The sequence below is a fragment of the Zonotrichia albicollis genome, chromosome 1, assembly GCF_047830755.1.
Source record: "Zonotrichia albicollis isolate bZonAlb1 chromosome 1, bZonAlb1.hap1, whole genome shotgun sequence".
In the NCBI taxonomy this organism is placed as follows: domain Eukaryota; kingdom Metazoa; phylum Chordata; class Aves; order Passeriformes; family Passerellidae; genus Zonotrichia; species Zonotrichia albicollis.
This window is the reverse complement of record NC_133819.1, coordinates 81028254-81041975: the sequence shown is the minus strand read 5'-3', so window position 1 is coordinate 81041975 and position 13722 is coordinate 81028254.

The following is a 13722-nucleotide window of genomic DNA, read 5'->3' as shown; positions in this document are numbered from 1 at the left end:
CCTTTTCTTCCCTATATCCACTAATCTGAGACTAGCACAAAAGTAAACAAAACAGGTAGCAGAGATGTACTCAGCATTAAAACTGAAGTGATATTAACTCTGTGTTTTTCAATTCAGATGAACTCAGTTCTGAGCTGTCTTCTGAATTCAGTTGAGTAAAAGGACTTTTTTTCCTGCAATTATTATTACATGATGAGCCAAAAAGTTGCAAGTTCCATTCCTAGATAAATAGAAAATGTTTATTTACACACCATGTGTATTTTTTGCATCAGACAGGGAAATGAAAATAGACATCAACAAAAGGATAAGTAAATTAGACATCCTGCAGGTGTTGGATTTTGTTTGGGGTTTTTATTCCCCTTCTGTACATAGCCACAAAATCTATTTTAATTTTATAACTCAATCTACATTTTAATGGTTCAGTGTGAGGAAAAGAAAAATCACCAAGCCTGTAGGTAGATGCACAAAACTCCAGGAATGGAAATAATTCTTCTTAAGAGACAAGAATAAGATTTTCTTCTAATAAAGGCCACAGCTGACTATCAGTTATGCATGAGAATACAGACAAAAAAAAATCCAGAGGAAAACATCCAGTCTTTACAAGACCCTCCTTAATGTGTGTATAACCAGAGAATTAGGAATAAACAAGTTTCAGGTGATAAAAACATATTTTGGCTCACCAGCATCTTGCTGTTATGGTGCTTACTAAACACTCATCAGCATCTTAGATCTCTTGAGCCCTTATCCACTCTTTGAAAAAACTTTAAAATCTGAGCATGGTAGAGAATTGATTTTAGGATGCTGCATTAAATTTTTAAATCACACAACTGTCACATGCATGTAGAAATGCTTAGAGTTTTACTGTTAAGTAGCTCACCAAATTGCTGAAAAACATAAATAAACTACGGCAAATTAATGTATTGCTTAGTGATTTTAACTCTCACATTTTTCTGGGTTTGGTATTGAAAATGCTAAAAAAAATGCAGTATATGACTGACTGCAGCAAGGACTGTAGTAAAAGAAAAGTAGATTACTACTAAGAGAAGAATATGTGTACATCACATTTTGGGAGTGCAACAGAATAGAACAGAATGCTTTATTGCTGCATTTAAAATTTAGAGGAAGAGAAATCCTGAAGATGCTATTTCATTTATACAATGTAGTAAATAAGTTCCTAGCAAGGTATACAAGATTAAAATTAAGGTGAAGATTAAAAAGAAAACTGATTATGGACTGTCACACTTTCCACCTGGAAGAAAATATTAATTGAAAAGAAACTGAAATTAAAGAGAGAAAGACAAAAATATTTAATTCAGAGGTATGGGTTATGGTCTCAAAACTGTAATTGTTGAAAGGCATGTAGTTCAACAGACTGTAATAGGACTGTACTGATTTTTATCCAGTAAAGGTTTGGTAGATAAAGTTAAATACCAAATTGTCATAGAAAAATGAAAAATGCTTTCCTGCTCCTTTCCTCTTGCTCTTACAGGTATTTGATGTTGATAATGAGCCTTATGTGAAGTGCAGCAAATAAATATTATAACCAGCTCCTTCTAAACAAAGATAAAAATTGCTAGTCTTTCTGGGTTATGTGCTTTTTGAAACATATGCTTCAGGACTTCAGGAGTTTTAGCATGCTTAGTTGTTTGAATGGTACTAGCAAGGGTAAATCCAGGGGGAGGTACACGAGTCAGTTGTTGAAGATAGTGTCCAGTAACCAGTTTTATGATAGCAAATATGTAAGATTTTTTTTGCAGTTTCCAGTGCTTGTGGTTCTTTCTTAAGCGATTTCAGTATATGATGCTAATGAGTCATAAACAGACCACTGAGAGCAAACACATGGCCAGAGCATGGTCTTGTAGGTTGTCTTCAAATTCTGTCCTGAAACCATGCCACAGGTAACAGATAAGCAAAGGGAAGCATGAGCATTGCCTGTGATCTTGATTTTTTTTAAGATTGAATATACTGGGGTAATTTTCATTTAATATATTAGTGATTCTTCTGTGCCTCAGGCAAAGCCCCAACATGTGCAACACAAAGGACCTGTGTGGTATTTTTAATTTTAAGTATTTCCCAGAGATACATCATTTCCCTTAACAGGGCATATTTTGTTCTCCTTTTCCTATTTCTTACTAACCACGTCTCAACAAGCTTGATGAGTGGGTCCATGGCAATCTTATGAGGTTTAACCAGACCAAGTGAAAGCTGCAACCTGGGTTGGGAAAACTCCTGGTATCAGGTGGGGCTGGGGGAGTAATAAATCAAGAACAGCCCTGCTGAGAAGGAGTTGGGGCTGCTGGTGGATGAGAGGTTGGACATGACCCATCCGTGTGCATTCACAGCCCAGAGAGCCAATCCAGTCCTGGGCTGCATCCAAAGCAGCATGGGCAGCAGGGTGAGGGAGGGGATTATGTCCCTCTGCTCTGGTGAGACCCCACCTGCAGTGCTGCATCAGCTCTGTGTGCCTCAACATGAGCAGGACATGGACCTGTTGGAGTGAGTCCAGAGGAGGACCATGGAGATGATCAGAGGTCTGGAGCACCTCTCCTGTCAGTAAAGGCTGTGGGAGCTGAGGTTGTTGAACCTCATGAATTGCACACAAGCTGTTTCTAGGACTTGCCAAGATCTCTTTGGATGGCATCCAGTCCCCCAGGTGTGTCAGCTGAACCACTCAGCTTGATGTCACCTCCAAATTTGCTGAGGGTGCACTTGCTCCCATTGCCTATGTCACTGATGAGAACATTATATACAGTACTGTGACTGATCTCATCTGGACATTGAGGCACTAAATTCTTCTACTTCATTGGTTCTTCTGTGGTAATTGGAGCCCTCAGACTCACCATTTTAATCCAAAATTTAATTTTCTAATCTGCAGGAGAAGATCACATCTCTCTGACAAAACACATTCTATCAATTACTCATCAAATAATCTCACAAAACACTACTTCATTTGCTATTATGATCAGATGATCTACATGAGAAACTAGGACTAATTTCACAGTATAAGTGAAAAACCTTTTAGTAAGATCCCTTCCATTATTTTTAATCTTGTGGGGTGTTGCAGGGTTTTTTATCATTTCTTAGCAACAACAATTCTTTTTCTTCTACAAATAATTTCATTTTTGCTCTCTTTCTATGTGACCACAATCAACTAAGAAATGTCTGTAAGCACTGATACTTTTTATACACAGTAGTGGTTATAACTGCATCCCTCTTAATTAGCAGAAAAAATAGTCTAAATCCTCAATCCTCTTTTTTTTTTAATGAACCCTGAGTTTAGATAAATTATTATCTTTGCAATGACAAATATTTTTCAGTAATAATAACTGCAGTGCTTATATTTGCAATTCTGTAGGATAACCATTTTTGAAGCATTTTTCAAATATACTTATTTTGCATTTGTCTGCAAAGTAATTTGATGTAGCATTGTTGTAGCACAGTAGCACATACTGATGGATTCTGATGGATTTACTTTTCGTATTTTTGTCTTTTACATAAAAATATATTCCTTTCAACTGCTGGTTTTAACATTGAGAACAAAATACAGCCACTAGTCACTGTATCTAGACTCCTTTTTAAAAAAAATTAATTTATTTAGGCCTGAAATTTTATAAAAAATTTCAAAAAAAATAAAACATTTAAGACTTGGGATTTCAGGAGTAAAAGTGAGCAAGACACACTCATTCTGCAGAGAAACAAGTAATCTTGGAAGATAACTCCATAATACATACAGCAAATTATATATAATTCTAACAGCACTTTGGATATCTTGGAAAACATTACAAATTTCCTGCAGTATAATTTACTGTGTGTGGTTTGCCATAGAAAAAGGATCAGACAGATCTAATAATCAGTGTCATCACAATTGAATAGCCCTCAGCAGGTCTGAACAATGTAATTCCACAATTTTCTGTTTGGGTACAGTTCTCAGACTACATCTGTCAACTTTTACTAACAATTATATCCCTTTAAAGCAATTCCCAGCAGAGATAATTCAAACCTGTATTTTTTGTGGACTTCAAGTCAATAAATCCTGATAGCATGATTTGCAATTATCTTTGGTAAGCCAAAAAAGGTTTCCCCTGAGAACAAAGTATCTTTCCACTTTATTAACCAATATCACTATTTTCCCAAATGATTCAAGAATAGAAGCCATGACATTCCATACATTTGTGAATATCAGAAAATCTGAAGTGGTACTAAAAATGCACAATTTGTAATTAAATGTATGATATTCAACAGAAAAATTGCCATTGATTTATGCAACATCAGTTCTCAACATTCTTCCACTTGACTAATGAAAGCACATAAATTCAAATTGTACTTAGGAAGCTTTGTATTGACACAATCACTTAATTTCTAGTTGATAAATTTCAGCATCAAGACTGTTAACTTTAACTTACACAATCAATTTTCAAAAGAAATTTAGAAAAGCATAAATTCCTTTGCTCATGAGGCAAGGATACAAATCTAATATTGCTATTTTGCCTGGTTCTTGCAGTAACCCTTGCCACCACTCTGGGTAATTCCACGCTGAGACATTATTGACCCTTTAATTGTCACATAATGTAAGTCTGGGTTTTGCTTCAAGGTTTCATGATTTTCTGGGATGTGATGATTTTCCAGGAACAGATAGTGTGTATTGCTCTAGTGAAAGAAGTGAGTAATTAAAGATCCATACAAACAACAAAGAATAGTTTATTTCACAGCATTCCAATGTTAAGTGGAATAAAGTGATCTATGTAGGAAAAGAAATATTATTTTACATAGAAAATTCAGCTGGGAAGTTCAAACCCATTGTGATATCTCAAAAACCTCAAAACTCTTCTGTTGTACCTTAACAAGCATTGCCAGAAGCTTAATTAAATTATTACAAAATATTACATTGCTTCTTGAGGGTGGAAATCATTGCTGCTTTCATTTTCTTTCTGGTGTAAATATGCAGCTTTTCTCTTTGCTAAGGATTCGAAGAAGCTTTGCTGGAAACATCAAACTTAAAGACATAGCCTAGAGTGTTGACAGTTCCAATTTGACTTCTCTTTTAATTCCAGAATTTATTTATCTGCCATTAAAATTCAAGAGCTTATGCTAAAGTTTTCTTCTCTATCATGAGATGCAACTATAAAAGCCATATTCCAAGAGGTTAACATTAGGGTGAAAACTTGTTATTGAATGGCATGTTGAAAAGTATGCAGGTTAAAACTGAGATCCCTCCTGGTCTCTTTTTTTCTATCCTTTTACATGAAACTTATTACTGATTAGGAAACTAACAGGCAAGAAATGCAGAAATGGCATAGAGAAGTATTGTGAAATCACAGTCTTACATCTCCAAATGTAATCCAACTAAATTTGCTGCTGTCAGACATAAAGATATTTGCTTCAGGATTTCCAAGAGAATCTAAAATTTACTGTGAGAATAACGAGGTGAACATATGCACCATTAAGAAGAATAGCTAATCATATGCTGAATAGTTTCCATAAGCAAGAACTTACATGAGTCTTCTTGTACCATACATGTCCTGTTAAGTTGATCAATATGAGAATGATCTGTCATTTCAAATTAACAGAAGATTTAACTGGCTGTAAGGGTATTAAGCCATAACAATATTGGAACAAACAAACTTGCATAATAAACTTGCATTATATTTGAAATTCAGATATTTACTCAGGAACTGATTTAATTCATGTAATATACATAAAATATGAAATATTCAAACAGAAGATACCTATACATAAAAAGAAATGCCAGTCACAGATTGGGAGACTGCAAAAGAGTAAAAAGGGAAATGAAAATCGATTCTTGTGGGAAATACTGATGCAGTAGACAATACAGTAGAATAAGAAAATAAAAGGATTTGCAACAAGTGATAGCAGAAGTTCAGATTCTTATCTTTCTTTCGAAAGAACAGTACAAAATTTAAAATATTAATGGAGCAGTAGGTTAAAGTTGGTTAAATTTGAATAATTCATAATATTATATGTCTTCTTTTATAAGGATAAGAATCAAAAATTAGGCATATGAGCTCACTTGTAGACTATTCTATCATCCCCATATTAAGAAAACTAAATATTCTTCTTTGGAGACACTAAGTAAACAAAGCTTAATAAATGCAAATTTCATACTGAGCTGAAAGAGACAGCCATGGATCACAAAACACATAGGAAAAAGTGGATTTGATGGGCTTCAGCTTTATAGAGCAGCTTATTCACCATGATGAGCCAAAGCTGGTTGAGCTTTTAAGATGTCACCTCCAGAGGGTGCAAAGCACAGCAGTCAGAGAGGTAAAGCTCTGTCCCCCCACAGTGGGAACCCATTCACCTCTTTCAGAGTCCTTCCTTGTAAAAGTGCAAGTGTCTTAGAAGAATTGCCTCCTTTTTCTTCTGCTTTCTCCTGACTATGTTAACTGAGGCTTTTGTAAGTGTGGATGCTTCTTGCATGGTTCTGCCTCTTGAGATTCCCCTAGGAGCCATTTAATTTTCTACCACCCTAAACCAGTCGGGTACTATTTTATCATACTTTCACACTATTTACTCTGAGACTTCACTGAATTTCTATTTAAAATTCAGATAGTGCAACTACTTTCTTTTCAATCCAAAAAATCCGACTAGATTTTAGTTAATCCTACCAGATTTTAATGAAACTGGTGTCTAGCTAAACAAATGAAAAGAAGCAAAATCTTTTCTTGGGTAATTGCATTCCAAGAAAATACAAAGAACACAGTAAGCCTCTGAACCGTGTTCAATTCTGCAAGCAAAGAGCGTCTAGAATGAGAACGTGAGATTGTTTACGGTATAAGCAGAATGAATACAAACACCAGCTATTGGAAAACCTTATAATATTAGGTGATGCACTTTGCAAGGAGCTATGTCAGAGCAAGGAGACTTGAAAACCGAAAAGAAGAAAAAGCCAAAAGGAAGAAAAAAAAAAGAAACCAAAAGGAAGAAAAACAGTATTATGAAACTTGTGGTTTAAAATTTGATATTTTTGTTGGGGTTTCAAGATTTTTTTCCTCTAATTTAAATTTATATTAGCTTTAAGCAGGATTTATGGTTATCCAGATTAAAATACCCTTCTTTCTAAAGACTGGAGTACTTCTTAAACTACGATATTTCCACTTTTTTCATTTAAATCAGAGCAGCAAATGCAGTAGTGTTAAACTGATCCTTGTTGTTCAAAAGGTTCCACCAGAAGCAAGAAACTGAGGCTACAGGGGGAGCAAAACATAAGCAATCATATAGATAGCAATTACATCTTAATTTAAATGCTAAAATATCTTCCTACTTGGGAGGACTGTCTTAGAAGCAAAATTAATTTGCAAACATCTGTTCTCTACAGGAGAGAACATGAATTTTGGTCAGAATACAATTCATTTAAATGTTTATTATGTGTTATTTAGTACAAGCGAACTCTTTAGGAAATGAGTTGGGCTACAGCATTGATTTTAACCTAGATGTTTTATTTCTTTATTCTATAAAAGCTTCTTTTATTGTCCCAAATTTGCCCTAAACCAGGACACTATGTGAGTAAATGTAAACTATGATCTTGCTCAAAATCAGAAGAATTAAAGATGTAGTAGTGTGCTTCTCAAGTCAGGTAACACTTAAAATATTGGAGGCTGCTTTAAATTAAGTTCTTCATCAAAGCCCTCAAAGTACCTAAAGATCGAGCCAGTCTGAAAAAAAAAACCTTAGAAGATGTATTTCAAGCCTCAGACTGGTGTTAGACAGCATTTAGTTCTTCTGAAGAAAAATTTAACTTGGTTGATTGTCATAGTTGCATAAAAACTTAAATGTTAGAGAACAATATCACTAAATCTCAGCTAACTTTGTAGGACAGCACTGGAAGGTATAACCAACTGGGATATATTTTCTTAGGTCTGTCAGTGTGAATTAATGGATTTCTGCTATAGTTTCTATTAGTCCATCAGAAAAGGATAATTTAATAGTCCATGAAAACAAAATAGATTGTTTCAAACTTTCCATTAAAATAGAGTATTCATTTGTCATCAAGGAGTGTCAAAAGATTCTTTTGAATAGGAGTCAGTACTGATATGAATTCACTCAGGTAAATTAATTTTAGTTTATATCTTCTGAACAGAGAATGCCAGCATGAAATTGACCATTTAATTAACAAACATTGCACTTTACAGAATCAATCAGCTTTTTAAGAGGATCTATTATTTTATTTTTTCATTTGTTTGTACCTTCACAATCATAAAATTAACATGATTATGCCAAAAGCACTGCCTCATTAGTCCCCTCAGGGAATTAATTAACCTGTTTTATCTTGGTAACAGCAATAACCCTCATAAGCTATTAGTGGCTGTGTTTAATATTGCCATGTAAGTCCAAAAATATAATGAATGATTAAGTCATGGAAAATGAGGGAACAACTGTATCTTCAGTCTGAATGAAAGCAGAGACTTCAGAAAGTAAAAATTGTTTCCTTTCAAAGGATGATATGCATGAAGGTATATAATATCCTTCCCATATATTATGAAGAGTTTAACAGAATTTTATTACTTAACTCCAGCTATTGTCACTTTCATAAATCAGTAATCTAAATTTGTGGGGAAAAAAAAAAAACTAGTTTATTCATTATTTAAAAGCTTTGGAGTAAAACTGAAAAGCTAATAATTTGGCAATATTAATTTTGGGTTCTTCCCAGAATGTTTGACCTCACTGAAGGCAGAACATAGGTGGGTAACAAGATGTGAGCAGACAGTCCCTGCAGAGCTGGTCTTTGGCCAGTGTAGCATACTACAGAATCCCTCTCTTTTCCTTGGCAAAACAAATTATGGTAATTTATTTAATAAAATAGTTATTTAGAAAAAGTCAGGGTAAGCTTAGCAGCAGATAAGATGAATCCTAAGTCTTCACTTTCTTGCAGTGTGGAGAAGCCCAAATTATGAAACCTCAAACCAGAAGCAAAATAGTCACAGCAGCAGAAAGATGTACCTGCTAGTATTTAGTACCTGTAGCCCCTTGTCCATGATGTACTGTGGCAGAGACCCTCGCTTGGCACTAAGTTGGATGTCATCACTCTGTGCTTCTCCTTGTTACCGCAGAGGAATGACCAAAAGCAGCTCAACTTGCTCTGACTGACAGCACAAATGCTGAAACAGGTGTGGATCTAAAATAAAAGAGAGAAAATAAGAACTCAGACAGAAGACTTTGCTGGCTTGTGAGCAAATGGTTGTGGAGGGAAAAATGCATGAGAGGAGAAATGAAAAAGTGTCCAAGCAACCGAGCAGCAAGCTGCACAGTTATACTCCCAATTCAAAAATCAAATTTTAACCAAGAGCTCATTACAGCCAAGATGTCTTCTGGGAGCTGTCACCCCTTTGACAACTGATGATGAGAGTAGAGTTATTAAGTCAGTTGGCATTCATAAAGCTCCAGAAAATTCTACTGGCTTATCAGATCCATGCCACAGGGAGCTCTTACTGCCTTCTTTACAGCAGTTCTAGGAAATAATGAACTCAGTTTCATTCTGGTGCTTTCACAGCAATTTTTGGTGTCCATTTCTGAGGGCATAGAAAGATGCAATGTGCATAAATATTCTATGACTGAATTCAAGTTGAACAACTATGACTCTTGGCTCAGGCTAACACAAATATCATCATATTTACAGGGAATACCTGATCACCCATCAAAAAGCTCAACTCCTTTTCTTCGAGATGCACCATACAGACCTATCTGTAAAACCGTACACTGTACCTGACAGTTTGTGCTCATAGTACAAGCAAACTGTGATGCGAAATTCTTCCATTCTGAGGCTAGATTTTTTATAACTTTTGAAAGATTTGATCCTATAGCTCCAGTAAATTCAGCCAAGTGCAGGAAACCAAACACTCAAATACTTCAGATGCATGGAAAAAAAAATACCGAATCTTTAAACTGCATTAAAATCTTTTTGAACAGTCGCTAAGAGCTAAAATGATGTTTCATTTATTTACTTACAATATCACTCAGTGTGGACAAAATTTGAACCTCTTTAATTTTTCTTCAAAGCATCCATCCATGAATTAGTTGTTTAGCTAATCTACTTTAAATTCGTATACAAATAATTAGAGTTAAAACTCTTCATACTGTTTAACTTTATATACAAATGTTTTTCTTTATTTCTTTCACAAATTTAAAAAAGCAAGCTATTAACCATGATAACTATGTTCCATAAGCACACATATATATGCATTTATATTAACCTCATTTTTCCACTTTTAAGAAATAAGAGAAAGAAATAAATCTTATGGACTAATAGAACTAATATATTACCTGTAAAATTACTTTAAGTGTTCTGATTTCACCTTGAATAGTATTTTCAGGAGTGAAGATATCTGAAAGAAATGGTATATTTCTTTTCATTTCTGGAGTTAGTGTGCTTCAGTGCTGAAGCCACAATGCTCAGTTCTGATCCCCAAATTACTGTGGATTTCTGGAGGTGGATATTCACAGAGAAGAATCCAGCAGTAAGTGGGGCAGAGATAGCTATTTCCAAAAGGAGAAATGAGCCCAAAATAGAGCTAGCAATTAAAGCTCCATTAGCTCGAAACTTGTTGTGCCATCATCATTAGAGAGTTCATAACAACAGTAAAGAAAATTCTGTGACTCAGAGCCCCATTGGTGTTGGCTTTGAAAAGTAGCCCGAGGTGGCATTTGATCAGACACAATCATTTTCTGCAAAGAACAAAAAGTGCAATAACCTTCCAACAAGAGTGATGACCTCTTAAAGAGTAGACTCATTTTTTCGTCATTAAGATGGCAAAAATTGCACCAATTACAGTCACAGCAACTGCAGCAGTAATCACAAGCTCATGTAAATTGTGTTTATCTGAGTTATCTGTGAAATGATATATTAGATTATCTAATAAGCTATTTACATTTTTAAAACAAATAAAAAATAGATGTGCATGTAAAAAATCAAGTATCAAACATTCAAAAATTATTCTTATGAATAACTACAATTGAATTTATTATCTGTCTTTTTCAATAGAAACTTAAAGGCAAAGCTGACAAAATTTGGCTTTGAATAGTCGGTTTGCTGGTAATAAGAAATAAAAAGAGGAATAATAAAAATAATCAAGGGAAAGGCATTGTTAAACCTTCCCTAGTGAGGACTCTGCCTCAGTAACTCATTTATGCTGTTCTACACTGATGTTTTCTCCTATTACAACTCTGTTGGGAGACTGTTTAGCATGAGAGTGGGTGGTGATATGCAGCACTTTTCCCTTTTTTGATTCCCTTAAGATTAGGGAAAACTTGGAGTCTCTTTGATCAGTCTTGATTCATGTGCAAATGACAGCCCTCTATCATTCAGAATTCATTCATTCATATCACATCTTCATCTTCTCACTTACATTAATATCTACACATTAACATTCAAAAAAACCAACCTAATAAATGCACAGGCTTTGTGTATGACACATTAGAAATTGAACAAATGTTAAATTCACTTACAAAAAACTGCTAAGGACTTTCTAAAGAAAAACTCAATTAAATTAATTTGAATTCCAGTTACTGATCTAGCAAGCCCTTGAACCATGCATTTGCTCAAAAGACTTCCTACGTCTCTATTGATTCTGAGACACAAGGAAGTTCCTGGAAGTGCTGAAGATAATGATCATAAATAATGGTGATTCACTAATCTCCAATAAGAATAGCAACTAGTTTTAACAAAAAAATTTTAAAAAAGGACATCAGTAGAATTCCAGTAGAATAAAATTCTTCACATTGCTGAGAGCGACTCTGAAACCTCTGCCCAGGAGGATTTTCAATGCTCAACTGGATGACACCTTGCATGATTGATCTTACTGTGAAGCTAGCCTTGGTTTGAGCAGGGGATTGGTAAAGATGACCTGCTGAGATCTCATTCAACTTTTTTTCTTACTTTCAGTCCTATGATCTGTTTTTTTAGTGAAAAATACTGACCAAGTTTTAAAATAAAAGAAACCAATAAATTGAAGAAATGGGCTGTATATTTAGAAGTAGGTATGTGTGCAAAGCAAAAATTTTCATTCCTAATTTCCAATGGAAATCGTGTTTTAATACCAAAAATAACCCCATGCTAACAGCTATGTCTGAAACAGGTTTGAATAGCTACAAACAGAAAAAAAGTGTATGTACTGCCGCAAAAGTTGAAATGGTGAGCATGAAAAGCAAGAATTCAGAAATCCATTCCTATTCAATATATGAAGAAAAAACTAAATCTAACTGAACAGATATTTCTGCAATATCTGAATGGAGGAATATGCACGTGTTATAAACTGCTCTGTAGAACGGAGCATGTGAATGAAAACATGGAAATTGAATTAATATATGTGACAAAAACATGAACAGAATTAAGGCCAAAGGTAACACTTCACTTATAAAATTACATGCAATTGAAATAAGGAATTATAGAAAGAATACCATGGATTATGTCATGTCAAACTGGGAAAAACTATGAAATTTAAATAAATTGTGGGAGGCAAATGATGAATTATTTAAGAAAAAAACAGCTCAGACTTTCTGTTTTCTCTGTTACTCAAAGATTTCTTTTTCACAAATATTTTTCCAAAAGGGTCAGGGCATTTGCTGAAAGAGCAGTACTAAGTTCCTCTTCATCACCTCACCACAATGTTGAGCATCAACTGATACAAGTGTCAGAGCCCGACCACAAGAGGACAGAAAATAAGCAGAATAAAAAAAGAGACAGATATCAACATCATCCAACAAGAGCATGCATGAATACTTGCTCTTGAAGCAGTGGGACTTAGCTAGCACTTATTCTAACTGCATATTAGGACATCTCTCTGTCTCTTGGAAGGTGTAGCCTGTATTTTTGCTTGAAGTATACCTGTAACCCAGTCCTATCCCTTCTAGTATGCATCCGCACCTTCCCCCTACACTTTGATTTCCCAGGCTATCCAGGCCTAGCTGGAGAAAGAGGCTGAAAAGGTATTTAGGCCAATTTGGTTTATGTGGCATGTGTTATTTAATTCATCTGATGTATGCTACGCTGAGGGCAATAGCTGTGCTTCAGGTGTCTTGATCTAATAAATTTTTATGCATACTTAGTCTTGGCCTGTAGTTTCAGCAAAAATTTATGCTCTGTGTGAAAAAGAAATCTAATCAAGTGCATCTACTTCTTAAATGTATATAACCTTATTAAGGCTTTATTACCAGCTGCAGGTTATTGTCAATAATCTTGAACATTCCTAAGACATTCATGACTAAACATCTCTTAAGCCGTGAGTTGATTGCTACCAATCAGCAAGTTTGCAAGGGTTATGATTTCAAAATTTAGAATAGGAATATTAAACTCTTTTCCTGAGATTTATAATTGCAGAGGTAAAGTAAGCCTCCTACCTAAATGGCTTTTTATTAGAACTTTTAAAAAATTCTTGCAACCCAGTTGTAAGATTATCATGTATTGCTTTTGCTCAGAATAACCCAGACACTGAGAAAAAAATTAGGTGGTGTTCTGCTTTTTTGCAGTATTATCCTCTTTCATTATACATACTGAATACTGCATTAAATGTATGGAAAGTGGTTTTGTTTTGGAGTTTGTGGGATTTGGATGTTTGGGTTTTTTTCTATTACCATACCTGTAATGCATACATATGTTAAGGAATTATTCATTGGGATTTTTTATTTTCTGCCTCCAAAGTACAGACAAGCAAAACTCACAAACAATTCAAAAACAGGGAACAAAGCATGGATATTTTAGGGTAGTGTTTG